This window comes from Cebus imitator, unplaced genomic scaffold (assembly GCF_001604975.1).
Source record: "Cebus imitator isolate Cc_AM_T3 unplaced genomic scaffold, Cebus_imitator-1.0 Scaffold51, whole genome shotgun sequence".
Classification (NCBI taxonomy): Eukaryota; Metazoa; Chordata; class Mammalia; order Primates; family Cebidae; genus Cebus; species Cebus imitator.
The window spans coordinates 10991874-11005220 of record NW_016107366.1 but is presented as its reverse complement, the minus strand read 5'-3'; the positions used below and the strand labels follow the sequence as shown (position 1 = coordinate 11005220).

The 13347-nt window shown below is 41.0% G+C and overlaps 1 protein-coding gene across 7 annotated transcripts in view; it reads left to right on the top strand.

Moving 5' to 3' along the window:
* The window catches only part of PHC2 (polyhomeotic homolog 2), a 102066-nt gene that overhangs the window by 23538 nt on the left and 65181 nt on the right, over positions 1 to 13347 (top strand). For 3 of the 7 annotated variants that reach the window (XM_037738279.1, XM_037738278.1, XM_037738277.1), the window contains exon 1: positions 12263 to 12395. The exons of the other annotated variants lie outside the window; for them this stretch is intronic. The gene's annotated coding sequence lies outside the window, so the exon portion shown is untranslated. Of the gene's footprint in view, positions 1 to 12262; positions 12396 to 13347 lie in introns of those variants that run through there. 7 annotated transcript variants of the gene reach the window in all.

Below are 13347 nucleotides of genomic sequence, written 5' to 3'. Positions count from 1 at the left end.
ATTTTTTATTTTAATGTAGTCAGATTTATCAATTTTTTCTTATTTAAAATATTCTTTCCTTCTCTAAAGTCAATATTATTTTCTCCTACATTTTCTTCTAAAACTCTTCTATTTTTGTCTATTCCTCTTAAATGTTTAGTCAACTTTAACTTGAAGGTTTGCTGTAAGATGGGAGATCAATTTCACTTTTCCATACGGATGCCTGGTTTTCCCATACTATTTAATGAGATGTCCATTCCTTTCCTACTGACCTGATAAACTCATCTGTCATATAACAAGTGTCCATAAATGTGTGGGTCTATTTTGGTAACCTCTGTTTGGTTCCATTAAGTGGTATGCTGGTAAATGTTTAGCAACTAGCTCTTCTCACTCCGTTCCCATACACAAAAAGCCCTGATTTGTATTATTTGCTCATTTCCATAGTATAAATACTCCCACAATGACCAGTTTCAAGCTTCCAATATGATATCACTAAATACAGAGTTGGTAAGAGGTGCTAACAATTAGAGGTCAAGAACAGGGTCTATCCAAAAGACAGTGCTAATGCCAAACTTTCTTCACTAGCAGAGCTCGAAATCAGATAGGGCAATTCTCACATTGTCCTTTTCAGCAGTGATCTGCCTATTCTTGGTCTTTTGCATTTCCATATATATGTTAGAATTAACTTGTAAAGCCTCTTTTAAAAAATTTTTGGAATTTCACTTAATCTATAGATTGATTTGGGAAGAAATAACATATCTATAATACAGAGTTTCCCAAACCATAAACATAGTATATCTCTCCATTTATTTAGGTCTTTTAAAATGTCTTTCTCTAAATTTGTATGATTTTTCCTGTGTCTTGTGCATCTTTTGTTAGTTCTATTCCTGGATACTTCATCCTTTTCATTGCGTAGGTTTTTTTTAGTTATTTTGGTTAGTTGTTGCCCCTCCTCCCAAGAGACAGAGTCTCACTCTGTCTTGCAGGCTGGAGTGCAATCATGTGAACACAGCTCACTGCAGCCTCTAATTCCTGTGCTCAATCAGTCCTCCTGCCTCAGCCACTCAAATAGTTGAGACTACAGGTGTCAGCCACCACACCTAGCTACTGTTCTTAAAAAAAAAAAAAGATTCATTAGAGACAGGGTCCTGTTATGCTGCCCAGGCTGGTCTCAATCTCCTGGCTTCAAGTGATCCTCCCACTTCAGCCTCCCAAGTACCTGAGATTGCAGGTGTGAGCCACCACACCTGGCCACAGCGTAGTTTTCAAAATTTCACTTTAACTCTTTATTGTTAATATATACAAATACATTTGGTTTTTACATATTGACTTTGTAGCCAGAAATTTGTAAAACCTATTAGTTCTAATCATTTAACTGTAAATTCAATCAGATTTTATATATATATAATGTAATTTGCAAATAATGTGAATTTTTTTCTTCTTTCCTTATATTTTTACTTTATCCACTTGAATTCTTTGTCTTGCCCTACTATGATAGCTAGGATTTCTATTACAACATTAGTGGTGATAGCAGGTACCCTGTCAGTTTTCACCATAAAGTGAAATATTTGAGGAGAATATTGAGGGTTAAATTGGGAGGTATAGACTAGAAAAGCTATAGGTGTCCTTGCGGAATAGAGGGCTCCTATGGTTAAGGAAGACTCTTAATTAAAATCTTGAAATCCAGACTGAATAGACTTTGGCCAAATGAGAAGAGCCGTGCCAGGGCGGGAGAAGGGAATAGCAAGAACAAAGTCAGAAATGAGCATGGCATATGGATAGCAGAGTAAGAAAGCTAAGTGTCCATTTTGATGAAATCAGCAAATCCTATCAGCTCAATCTTCAAAATACATTTAAAATCAGACAACTTCTTACTACCTTTATCCCAGCACCCTAGCTCAAACTAACATACCTCTTGCCTACCTGAAGTATCCAGATTGTTGCAAAAACCTCCCAACAAGCCTCTGTCCCAGCCCTCCCCTCAGTCTCTTCTCCATGTAGCACCCAGAGTGAGACTTTTAAAAAGGAAGTTAGATAATGTCATCCCATTTACTCCTAACCCTCTAACAGCTTTCCATCTCACGTGGAGGAAAGCTGAAGTCCCTACGGTGCCCACAAGGCCCTACATCAGGGTTTCTTAACCTTGACACTATTGACATTTGGGGCCTGTTAACTTTGTTGTGGAGGGGGCTGTCCTGTTCATTGCAGGATGTTTAGGAGCATTCTAGGCCTCCACCTACTGGTTTCTATGGCACGCCACCCCTAGTTGTGACAACCAAAAAGGTCTCCAAATATTGCCAAATGTCCCTTAGGAGGTAAAACTGCCCTCAGTTGAGAACAACTGGCCCGCATGATGCAAGCTGCACCATACCCCATACAACCTCCCCGACCCGACTTTAGTCATACTGGGATCTTTACTATTCTTTGAACACATGAAACATGTTCCCACCTCAGGGCCTTTACAGCTGTTCTTTTCTTTGCCTGGCGTGCTCTTTTCCCAAATAGCTACATGGCCCACTCCCTCATTTCTTTCAGGTTTCTGCCCAAAGTTTCCTTACTGGAGAGTCATTCAATGACTACCCTATGTAATAGCAACTTCTCCTACCATCCCAGCATCCTGTCCCCTTGGCCCTTCTTTACTGTTCTTCAAAGCATTTAACACACCTGATAATCATTTTCTGTCTCCCCCAATTAGAATATAAATGCCACAAGGAAGGGATTTGGTCTGTTTTGTTCACTGCTGTATCCCTAGTGTCAAGAACGGTGCCTGACACATGGTTGATGTGCAATGCATTGTTAAATGAAAGAACAGGGATGCTGGATAAGTGGAGCCAACTAGAGAGCAGTGACTATCACATTAAGTGGCATGAATCCTTTCTTAAAGGTTAACCATTAAGGTCTTTAATTAAGGGAGTGGACTATAAAACCAGTATTATACAAAGATTAAGCTGGTGGAGCTGGGAATGATGAATTAGAGGGAAAGTGACACCAGAAAGAGGGAAAACCTATTAGAAGGCTGTTGCATTTACTCAGCCACATTATGATGAAGGCCTAGTGGTATCAATCAGGATGCAAAAGATTGGAGAAAAGATATATTGTACAAGTAGCTACCAGAAGCATGAAGAGCCATGACATGACTTAAATTCCATTCAGACAGATACGCATTAGCCACGCTGCATTTCCTGACACATTCCACATCCTGCAGATGGCCCAGCCTTTAGAGACTTCCTGCTCATGTGGCCTGTTGTAACCTCTGCACATGTTCTTCCTGTGTTTCTGCAGCTTTGTTCCATCCCACATGTGGCCATTGGGAAAGTTTTCCTCAAAAAAACATGATCATCCTTGGATAAAATCAACACTGTCACCACCTGTCAACGGCTTTGCCTCTTTCCTCTTGTTACAAAGGCATTTTAAAATCTAAAGCAATTAGCAGTATGCAGTAATTTATGGTTAAAATAAAAGGAAACAAAGGGCTTCTAAAAAAATGTGATATCAATCACTTATTTTTATGAACAAACCAATCACTTATTTTTATAAACATCCACAATATTTCTGTGTTGCACTTTAAATCTAGAACTGGGGGAAATCTCTGAGCCTACTCTGGCTCAGGAGGCTTCCCAAAAAAACAAAAATAAAAAAATAAATCTAGAACTGGGTGTCACCTTCAAGATTCAATACCAGTTTTTTGAAGGCGAACCCTAGTTCTAGATTTATTTTTGTATTTCTCCCTCATTCTTTCAACTCCTGTTCCCTCACTCTACTAAGGAAATAATGTCATTTAGAACCTCACTATTAAAGTTCACATTCACCACTGCCACCCTACCACACAATTAAGATGGATATAATTTTTATATTATGAAAAGATTTATAATTGCACTGGAGTCTGTTAGCCTTAAGACAATTCCTTTAATGCTTTTATTTATTATTTTTTAATGTAGAGAAGAATGAGATGATGCATTGACATACCTCCTTTTTTACTGACACAAAGGGCAGCTGTCTGAAGTACATTATTCCAGCATGGATCTTTTCAGTTAATAATATACTCAGAGATCTTTCCTGTCAACATGTACAATTCTTACCCATTTATACTTTTAAGTTTACTATACCATTTTAACTGCTTCAGAGTATTCTGTCATGTGCATATGTATAGATGTGGATGTGAATGAGTGTGTGTTACAGTAGTTAAGAGCTTGAGTTCTGGAACCAGACTGCTTGTCCCGGAATCCTGCTCTGACACCTTCTGTGTGACTTTAGACCACTTTCTTAACCTCTGTGAGTCTCATTTTCCTCATCTATAATTTGAAAGTAGCAATGCCTATGTCATGGAATTGGTGTAAAGATTAAATGAGATAATTTATGTTAGGCATTAGAGCCTGGCTGCCACTTAGTAAGTGCTTCATAAATGTTAACTGCTACCATTTTCATTCTTGCCTTTGCTGGTATTATTATTCCTAGTACTGCTCTACTGATAAATACTTGATTTGTTTCCAGGATTTTGCTATGATAAACAATTCAGTGGTGAATATCCTTGTACATAGATCTTAAAATAATTTGGAGGGTGTGTATTCTTGAGTGCAAACTCCTATAAACAGAATTGTTGGGTCAGAGCATGCAGCTAAAAATGTTGCCAAATTGCCCTCAGATATTCCAAATTACATTCTTACCAACAGTGTAAGAAGTATATTACTCACCTTACATCAGCCCTTGGTATTATCAAATTTCTAAATGCTTACCAGTCTTATACTTATTTTGAGTTGGATCTCTTTAGATATGAATGAGGCTAAACATCTTTTTGTAGGTTTATCACTTATAATTTTTTAATAAATAATAATGAAATACTTTATTTTCTACTAAGTTATATCTTTCTTTCTTACTGATTTCTAAGAGTCCCCAGTGCCTTATAAATAAACATTCTGACGTATCAATTTCCAGAAACATAGTTTCTATGGAAATTAGATATAACTGTGAATTACATTTATTCACTTGATTTTATTTTGTAACTATTTTAAAGCTCCCCCACCCCATCTCTTGAGCATCCCTACCTAAAGTCTCTTTGGATCAGGGACTGTGACTTTATTCCTGCCTGTTCCTGTCCCTCCAGTAGCACCAGGCTTCTTTACTAAGTTCAGTGACTGGTGGAGGGGCCTTGCTATAGAAATTTCAAAAGAGTGGATTGAGTCATGCTACTGAAACATAAGCCACACGTTAGGTTATGTGAAGGTCTGGGAAACAAGAAAATATGTCCAGGGGCTGTGCAGGCTCCTTCTATGCTAGGCATATCTCCAATGGCAAGATGCTTAAATGAAAGGATTGGCCTGTTCATGTGGCATCTGACAGCAGAACACGGAGCCAAGAACTTGGAGCTTTTTGGAATCCATTCACCTATAAATCTGAAGCTCTTTAGAACTTTTTGTAAATGGAGACAGTGATAATGATACTGTGACTATAACATGGCCCTTGTGAGCTCAAGGTCCAAAGCAATAATACTCCCAGCACCTTTTGTAGGGCACCTGCTGTGTGGGAGTACGGTTCTAGAAGTCTTACACACATCCTCTTTATTCCTTATAGGGTCCCTTCAGGAGTTGTTATTTCTACTTTAAAGACAAGGAAACAGTAACTCAACGTAGTGCAGCACTTTGTCCTAGTCACACTCATAGTGCAGGACAGAGGTGGATCCTATTCAGGCCCGAATACCCCAACCCCACACACTGCTTTGTTCTACTGTTCGCTCTATACATCTGTAGTAGAATTTTTCACATTTTGCCTTGTATATATTTTCATTGTTCTTCCAATATTGTAAAAGTCCTTGAACTCTGGAACCAGACTGACTGAAGGCGGAAACCATGTCTTTTTCACCTACTTTCCAAGCAACAATCAGCGAGGCTATCGAGGTAAAGTGGACTTGCCCCAAGAATACTTCATGGTCAATGTCTGGGTCAGGAATTGACTTTAGCCAACTGTGCTCTCTGTTGTGAAGCCATACTAGAAACCAATACCTCTCATCTGTGCGTGCTTTCTAGCTCTGAAAAATACCAAATAGTCCCTGGATCTACTGGAATATAGCTTTGGGAAACCAAGAATGCCTGCAGCCCCTGGTTCAGTATTTCAATGCAGAGGGCCAGTGTGGGCAGAACTGCACTACCAGCTTCTGAATGAATGTTCAGATGGGAAGTGAGCATCCTTTCCCTTACATTTTGTGCTGAGAATACTGTGGTGTTCAAGCCCAGATACTTTAAAATTTGTGGACATTTGGAAAATAAAGAAAAGGGCAAATGAGAAAATAAAACTCAACAGTAACACTGTCACCCAAAGCAGCCATTATTAACATTTGGTATATATCCTCCCAGCTACGCTATACATTAAGTAACATGTACTTAACAATGGGATTATATTGTGTATATTACAATATTTGTAACAAGCTTAGTGCCATTTTGACTGGTTATTCCAAATCTAGGGAAAGCCCATTAGACAGAAGTTCTCTCCTTCCTCTGGCTGTGATTTATTGGGGTAGAGGTGGGGTTTAAATCCTAATTACACTTACTTAATGTCATTTAAAATTTTGCAAAGCACTTCACAGCCTGCTGAGGAAGCTGATAGTGCTGAAGCAAGACCAGAGTCTACATCTGCACTCCAGCCTCAGAGCCTTTCCACAATGCTTTTCAGTTTCAGGTTTCAAGAGAGAGAAGCAAAAAGCAGTGCCATCATAAGCAAGGCTAGATCTAATGGCAGAGCCAGATGGTCTTGTTTTTAGTTGCAATCTATCTGAGCCATTCTTGTTAGTATTATTTAACAATTTATTTTTAAGTATTTTTTTCACACATGAGGAACAAAGTCCAAAAGATACAACGAGTATACAGTGAAAAGCGTGCCTCCCCTCTGCTCCCCGGGAGGCATCACTGTCTTGGGTGTCCTTATCTGAAGCATTCTGAGTTCAAAGGGCAGGCAGGCCTTTGCAGAGGTCATCAAGGGTGTTTTCCTCTATCGCATCAGTATTCTCTGCAGAGGTCATCCTAGTAATCAGGCTTCATAACCCCCAACAATATTCCAAAGGAATATTTCCTCCTTTCAAAATGCATGGTGGATATATCCTGAGGCAGAGTCAAAACCACCCACTGAGATCACCCCAAACAAAGTGGGCAGAGCTGCTAGCTATGCTGCTGGAGGAGCAGACTCAGGAGGGCCATGGCTGAATCTGGACCAGTGTCAGAGTCAGGAGACCCAGGCCTCATCTGGGCTCTGCCATCAATGGACTGTAAGCAAGTTACTTAACCTTTCTGCGAAGTCCCTTCCTTTTCTAACAGGGTAAGATTATAATTAACAGGATGGCTCAAAACAATTCCTCTTAAACTTTAATGCACATGTGAGTGAGCCAGGGTATCTTGTTACAATGCAGATTCAGATTCAGCAGGTCTGGAGTGGGGCCCAAGATTCTGCATTTTCAACATGTTCCAAAGACTCAAGATGTGGTCCTCGACTATCGGCCTGTGACCTGTTCCCAGGACTAAGTACCTGGAAATGTTTACTTCAGAGCTGAGCAGCTCCCCCTGGAGAACCCTGGCATTCAGTTTCCTAAGATTTTTATTTGGCCCTCTGGTGCCTGGTGATGGTGCTGCTGCCAGACCCTGTGTTGAATTCTCTGAATATATGCTTCCACTCTTAATCCTCCCAGCCACCCAGTGAAGTAGGTGTTGTGATTAGCACCATTTCACAGATGAGGACACTAAGGCTTAGGGAGGTTCGTGTGCTCAAGATTACACAGCTGGTGAGAGGCAAAGCAGGCCTTCCCACGGCTATCTGATTCCAGACTCCTCATGTTAACACTAAAGCAAAGGGCGAGTGGCATTCTCCATGTCAGCCTTGGAAGTAAACACCACAGGGAGTGCTGTACCCTGGGACCTCCTCTCGTGTCTGTGTGGGAGGGGGACACTGCTGTCCGTCAGCTCAGAGTGTCACCTCCAAAGAAATGCATCTCAGCTTGCAAATCCTCTACCTCAAATTTTTGTGAAAACTCTTCAAGGATTCTGACTACAGCTCTATTAGTTATGGGGCAGGAAGCCACTCTCTCCCCATACGAGAAGGTTCCTTGGCTGTGAGCAGCGCTTAGATTGTGTCAGAGGAAGGCCACGGGCTTTAACAGGCCACATCCATTTTCATTTACCTTCTGAAAGAAGATTAAGGAGAAAATTCAATTTTGCCTAATGCCTCCCCCAAATGGATAATTTATATGCTAATTAGCAAGATAGGGATCGATGAAACTGGTAATCAATATGATATCCAAGGCAATGGTAATGAAATTCATTCTGAGATGCACTGGCAGTGGAAATGAAGCAATTATGCAGAATAAATGGGGCAGCTCAGGGAATAAGGGCCCCAGATTGCACTTGACTGCATTATTTCCCCTTTTGCTCCTCCCCTCACCCTTCCCCACCCCATTAAAATCAACTGTCCATTCAGATCCTTTGAGGTACCACACACCAGCTTCTCCCTCTCCAAATACCTGATCCTGCATTAGTCCTGTGGATTTGTGGCCCACCATGGGGAAATGGAGCTAGAGAAAATGACAGGCTCTGAGAAGACTAGGGGTACAAACCCTGGAGGAGAAGCATGGGCTAAACAGGGGCTCTTAAGCCGTAGACTGAGTGGTGAATTCATACTTTACTGTCACACCTACTGAGATTGGCTTAAGGTTTTTTAATTCTAAAGCATTACAGATACCATGGTACCCAAAATTTCCACAACTGTCCTAATTTCAAATATTTTGTCCCATGAGGCCATATGTTAAATGATGTCTCCTACATAAGTCCAGTGAGAAGTAGGCCATAGTGTTTTTGTATTATTTAGTCTACTGCTAGGAAGTCTTTTTCCATCTAGACATTTATTCCAGTGTTTCAGATATTTTGGAGGAGGGGGAGAGGTGTGATTGCAATTATCTCTGGAGATTTAGGGGTGCTGTAGTATTCATCTCACACTTTTCAACTAAGATAATCAAAATTTGTCTTTTACCCCAATGTCTTCTCATTGGAATCACCCGGGTAATTTGTCCTGAAATTTTCTTATGAAAAGTTCTGAACATACCAAAAAGTTGAAATAATTATACAGTGAATGTCCATGTATCTTATCTAGATTCTACAGCTAACATTTTACCATACTTGCCTTATCACATATTTGTCCAACTGTCCATCCCACTATCCATCATCAGCTCATCTTTTCTTAATGCATTTCACAATAAATTGCAGGCATCAGCATACTTCAGTCCTAAACACTTCAGTATATCATTAACTAGAGTTCAATATTTTTTTTCTCTTAACATAAAATATATATACAACAAAATGCACAGATTTGAAAACATTATTCTGTAAATTTTGACAGAGGCATACATTGATGTAGTATAAATCCCTATCAACATCACCCCAGAAATTCCCTCTTTCCCCTTCCCAGCCGTTCCCCACTCCTGTACCCCACAGAGGCAATCACTGCCCTGATTTTTTTCTATCATAGATTAACTTTATTCTGAGAACTCCATATAAATAGAACCAGGTAGTATGTACCCTTGTATAAGGCTTCTTTTATTCAGCATAGTATTTTTGAAATTCATCCATGTTGTTGCACATATTGATATTTTGTTCCTCTTTATTGATGAACAACTCCATTGTATAGATATACCACAGGTTTGGGGACTATTATGAATAAAGCTGCTATGAACATATTTGTACAAGACTTTTTATGAACATATGTTTTCATTTTGCTTGAGTAAAATCCTAGGGATGGAATTTCTGAGTTATAGGGTAGATGAATGTTTAGTTTTATAAAAAATTGCCAGACTGATTTCCAAAGTGGTTGTGCTATTCCTGTGAAGCAGTTTAAAAATGCCGTTTCAGCTGGGTATGGTGGCTCATGCCTATAATCCCAACACTTTGGGAGGCCAAGGTAGAAGGATCACTTGAACTCAGGAGTTTCAGACCAGCCTAGGCAGGAAGGCAAGACGCCATCTCTACACATTTAAAAATTAGCCAGGTGTCATGGTATGTGACTACTTCGGAGGCTGAGGCAGGAGAATCACTTGAGCCCAGGAATTTCAGGCTGCAGTGAGCCATAATTGTACCACTGTGCTCTAGCTTGGGTAACAGAGTGAGACCTTGTCTCAAAAAAATAATAATAAAATAAAAACACTGCTTCTCTTCTCCCCCCACCAAAAAATTCTTAGTTAATTAATTAATCAGGAGGGGGGCCCAGGTAGTAAGTGGTGTTTCTGACATATACCACTGTGGTTCTTATTTGCAGCTGGAGGTGACAGTCACTGAAGGTTTAACATTTAACTCTAGTTTAAAGACCATTTGGGCTGGGCACAGTGGCTCATGCCTGTAGTTCCAACACTTTGGGAGGCTGAGGTGGGTGGATCACGAGGTCAAGAGATTGAGACCATCCTGGCCAACATGGGAAACCCTGTCTCTACTAAAAAATACAAAAATCAGCTGGGTGTGGTGGTATATGCCTGTAGTCCCAGATACTCAGGAGGCTGAGCAGAACCCAGGAGGCAGAGGTTGCAGTGAGCCAAGATCACGCCACTGCACTCCAGACTGGCACCTGGCAACAGAGTGAGACTGTCTCAAAAAGAAAAAAAAAATAAATAAATAAAGACCTTTAGGTGCCTATAATAAGTACAAAAAGCTGACTTTTTTTTTCTACTCTGAAAACTGGCTTTCTGTTGCTATTCCCTTTTTTCCTTTACTTTTTTTTTCTTTTGCTGCTATAAAGATGTGTTGGTGTTCTTGGATTATTTGGACATCAGAGTTCACTGAGTCAAACTATCTGCTTTTTAATCCCAGTTTTGCCACTTTGTAACTGTATAAGTTTGAGCAAGTTACTCATCAGTGTCCTTTTCTATAAAATATGGTTTCTATTATGTATTCCAAGACTATGAGGATACAAGCACCTGGCTCAAAAGTTTTCTAAAATTTACTATAGGACAGGATTGGGAATAGAGTTATCCAGTGCCCTCTTCAACCCCCAGAATAAGTGAGATTCCTTAACTCTGCCTTTCTGAACAAAAGCAGATTGACAGTTCTTTTCTTTGGTTCCATAATATGGCTCTGGATGGTGAGGCTGTGAATGTCAGAGGTTGGAGAGCTGTCACCACTTCCTGTAACAATTGGAGTATAATTACCTCTTGTCTTACAAGTATGTAAAACTCCAAATCAGTAGGATAGGGATTTTGAATTGGTTTTCCATTCCTGATGGTGACATGGACTGACCCTTCTCTTCACTATCCCCATGTAACCCACAACACATCTGTGCAAGACTGCTGGTTAGAGTTGGTATTAAGAGAACAGTGAAGAGCTGTGCAGTAGCTGAGGTCATAGTTTATTCTGGATTACTGAGCATTGGCTCTGGATTGCTGAGCATCCAGTCAATATCAACAATGACAACAAAAGCAACCTACCATCTGAAGCCTGGCCTGTTCCCTCTGAGGAAACAGGCTTGGAGACTGTCATCCGAGTCTACTTCATATGGTTCTGGTCCACACAGACTGTACTGGTCCCTGAGCATTACAGAAAGTTGGTGTGTGTGGCTCCTGACAAGATTTTACATAAAATCCTCAGTACTTACTGGAAAAAAAAAAAAAAAAAAAAAAAACTCTTGAAAAGATCTTATAAGTGATGTGGCTTCTTTCACTGTTCAACCATTTAAATGAGGATTTTCCAGTCAGCACCAGGAAGAATGCACTTGAGGCCAGCATGGGGACAGATGAGGCTTCTAAATCCAGGTAGAAGTGCCAGGCTTCAGCTCCTTTCTGAACAGGAGGGCTGAGGATTCTCCTTCACATCCTCCCAGACAACTACTGAGCATGCAGCATGCATTCTTTGCCTTCCTAGGAAGGTACAGTTTTCAGAGTATTGGAGTTGGCTCTGGGCGCCAGTTATCAGTGATAACTAACAAAGATCCAGGGAAAATGATGGCTGCTAATGAGCTTCTTTTCAAGTTTATGGCCTCCCTGAGTGTTTGTCTGTGGAACCCTCATGCTTTTGTAAAGGGGTACAGGACAGAAGGGACAAGGGAAGAGATCAGATGGCCTGCTATCTGAAGCATGTGCCTGGCTTCAGTAGTCCCCTTTTGGGTTGGTTTTATTCTGTAATGTGTCCCCTGAGAAGACAGACTAAGCAGCCCGGGTTACCCTGCAATTTCTCCAAACTATTTGCATGAAATACTGCAGGCAAAAAGCCCAGCCCCTGATTGGCTGTTGCTAGGTAACAACATAATCATCAGGAAATTAGGCTGTCCTTTTTTTTTTTTCCCCCAACACGGAGTATGTGTGTGATTGCAGTGTTGTGCAGGAAGAGAGAGGGAGTGGAACAAAGACAGATAAATGGGATGATCTTGAAGGCGGGGACACCACAGCCACAAACCTGCATCCCACGGTAGGACAATCTGCTTTGGGTTGGGCTCTTTACTCAGTCAAACCAATATTGGTACATTTTCCTTTTTATAACAATGGCAAAGCTAGGAGGGCCCTGCAGACAGCAGGAACAGAAGCTCTAATAGCAACTTTGAAATTTGAAGTGCTTTCTAGAAGCAAGAGGTAGTATTTGATATGTGGGAATGACTCGAGTGAGGTGAATGAGTGAATGTGTCTGGAGAATGTGTATAGGCAGATAAGAATCCATTAGTATGGCCGTAGACCGCCTGCAAGGAACAGAATGTGAGAATGCGCATGTGAATGAGGCGTGACAGAAAAACCAACCATGCTTTAAGATAGGAAAGGAAGCCCATAAACCCAAGTTTACAACTGTGTCTGTTATGACTCTGCCAGTGTTTAGCATGTGGTCCTAGCATTAGGACCTCATAGACTAGACTGGTGGATGAAGAGGCAGCAGACTAAAGAGAGCATTTGTGTATGTGCATGTGTGTGTGTGCATGCATGTGTGCGTGTGCATGCATGTGTGCACACAGCAGAAGCACCTAGTTTGTTTTCAAGATTGTGTCCTGAATAACAGTGTGCAGAGCCCTGGCAAGTACACAGCCACACCTGGACGCTTCCACTGGGTAATGAGTATCCATGAAGACCCTGAGCATTTTCCTTTCCCTCTGTGCTAGCCCCAGGTGGATTTCTCGCCTCTAACCTCCCTTATCTTGTCTTCCTTTTGAGTTCCCTAGCAATGACCCTGCCCTTACACTAGAGCCTCAGTTGCAATACAGTATACTTCGTTGGCTTGCTACAACCCCAGCCAAGCTAATTGCCATTTGCCATTCATTGTCTGCCAGATTAATGACTCCTCGTGTGTCTGGTTGCCCATCCCTCCTCTGAGATTCCTCTGTGTACTCTCCCTGGCTTGTCTTTCCCTTCTTCCGGCTCCTCAGCTCAGCCTGTCT